The sequence below is a fragment of the Oratosquilla oratoria genome, chromosome 19 (genome assembly GCF_046742065.1).
Source record: "Oratosquilla oratoria isolate Oo_2021 chromosome 19, ASM4674206v1, whole genome shotgun sequence".
NCBI lineage: Eukaryota > Metazoa > Arthropoda > Malacostraca > Stomatopoda > Squillidae > Oratosquilla > Oratosquilla oratoria.
This window is the reverse complement of record NC_134795.1, coordinates 28,293,147-28,295,694: the sequence shown is the minus strand read 5'-3', so window position 1 is coordinate 28,295,694 and position 2,548 is coordinate 28,293,147.

Here is a 2,548-nt window from a genome sequence, read left to right as displayed (position 1 = left end):
ACACACACACACACACGCGTGTATTTTCTTTGCATGTGTATGTGATTGTGTATGTACGCATAACTGATCTTTAGTATCATGATATTAGCACTGTTAACCCCAGCCTGTTCGTGTACCTCAAAGATTAAAGTGATTAGCAGACAGACCGTGAAATTAAAAGAAGTATGGAATTAAGTAGCTGCTGTCAATGCAATATGCCAGCCAGGTAAATGAGTTTATAGAATCATTTCTGCACGTTAAATCTTGCGAATGCAAGAAGAAAAAGTCTATTAATCACGGAGTAAAAAAGTAATAGAAAATTAAAGTACAGAAAACGAAGAATGATGACAGATTGGTATAAAAAATAATCCCTTTTGTTCGAAGAGTAAATATTCTGAGTGTGGAGCTTCAATAAAATGTTCATAAAAAAAAAAAAAAATATGTAAAGGTTTAAAGGATTTTTTTTTTTTTTTTTTTTACGAACATGATTATGCTAAAGAGAGGACTCAGTTGAAATCATTAAGATAGCTTTTTTCTTTAATAATATGATCTTTTTGGTATTTCGTTCTTGCAAACAGCACCCTGATATTTGTTCTTCTCGAAAGTTGGACACCACTATTATTTTGTTCTTCCAAATACCGCCTTGATTTTTGTTTTTCTGTAAGGTAGCTCTTATCCTTTATTTTTTCATTCATATGCCATATATGATTTAATTTATTCATTTATTATCTTTTTACACCAGCCTGATTTTCTTTGGCATGACCCTAGAGTTTCATCTAAACCTGAATAAACCCATTTGGCGTTGTTCAAAACAAAAGCCTTAACAAAAGTCGAGTGTGAAACGTTTAACATGAGATCGTCTTTGATCCATTGAGTCTGAAGGACATGAATCCCAGTGATTCGAATTACGAATACTGAATTGCCGATGCCATTGACGAAGTTTGATATCAAAGGAATCGACGGAGTTGAATGGAATCGCGTGGCCTTAGCCACTATAAAAACAAGTACGACACATCTAAAAGAAATACAAAATAAAAATACGGAAGGTGTTAATGTGATTTGATATACACGAAAAACATATTTTACTCTAGGTTAGTGTTGGTGGAAAAGAAATCCAACAGAAAGTGGTATAATTAGATTTGATATTACATAAGACTGTCTCGGAACTCGTCTTCGCGAATTTATGTACAGTTGCCACCAACGCTTGCGCATTCTGGGGCTTTCGTATTCTTATGAAATGTGGCAACACTGCGTCGTGTAGTTTCGCATCCTGTCGCTCTTCCCATTCTGGAGAGTTGTAACACTATGTCAACAAAGACACCGTTGCCACATATCACAAATCACAACATTACCACGTAAACAAACTCAGCGTTGCCACATATCATGAATCACGCCAGTCGCTCTGCACGTTATAAATGGAGCCGACGGTACACACCATTTGATAAAACAGTGATAAATGGATAAAATAATTTATTCTAATATATCTAAGTAGCCATTACGAGCATAGTATTAGTATATGTGGCAATGTAATTATATCTTTAACAATTTTATGTCTCTCTCTCTCTGTTTCTCTCTCTCTCTCTCACTCTCTCTCTCTCTCTCTCTCTCTCTCTCTCTCTCTCTCTCCCTCCCTCCTCTCCCCCATTTTCTCTCTCCTACAATGTATTTCTCTCTCTCTCTCGCTCACACTGTTTATATATGCATCCCTCCTCTCTCTCGGGCCCCGAGCGTGTCCAACCATTTTCTCTCTGATCTTTTCTCATTTTCCCTCAACATCGTCCACAGTTTGCTTTTTCCCTTGGTTTCTCGGAGAAAAATACCTTTTCATTTTCTCATTCTTGGCATGGACCAGACGGTCTCCAGCTGGTTTACAGCTGGTCCCCAGTTGAATCATCATTTTCCTTTGCATTTTAATCAGTTTAGGTTTCTTTACAAAACGTTAGAAATATCTTTATATTTTGTTAAACTTTATTTATTTATTCATTTGTCTGTCTGTTTATAAAATCTTATTTTTTATGCGTCTAGTTTTCCCAGTGATTTGTGTAATTTTGTCTCGATTCCTTCGTCCCATATTCTATACTCCTTCAGTTTTAAGAACCAAATTATATTTTTTATTTTTGTTATCGTCTGGCGATTTAGAAAGCAAAAATTCAGTCGAACTCTTACCTGATGGTTTGAAACTAATCGAAATGAGGTTTGTCCTTCCCTCAGATGAGTGAAATCGCCTGACATCACCCACAACTAAGTATGTGCAGTTTGCTTTTCTACAGGGAAGGTTATATGTATCATAATCTTGTGTCTATTTTATGTGTTTATTTGTTTATGTATTTAATAATCTTTATTTATCTATTTGTAGATGTTCCAATACATTGGAGCAGTGGAAGTGAAGGATCATTTTATGATCATAGAGATGACTTAATTCACACACGCGCACACATATACACACGCGCGCGCACACACACAAACACACACACACACACACACACACACACACACACACACACACACACACACATACACATATGCACACATACAGAGAGATAGATAGATACACACACACACAAACTGC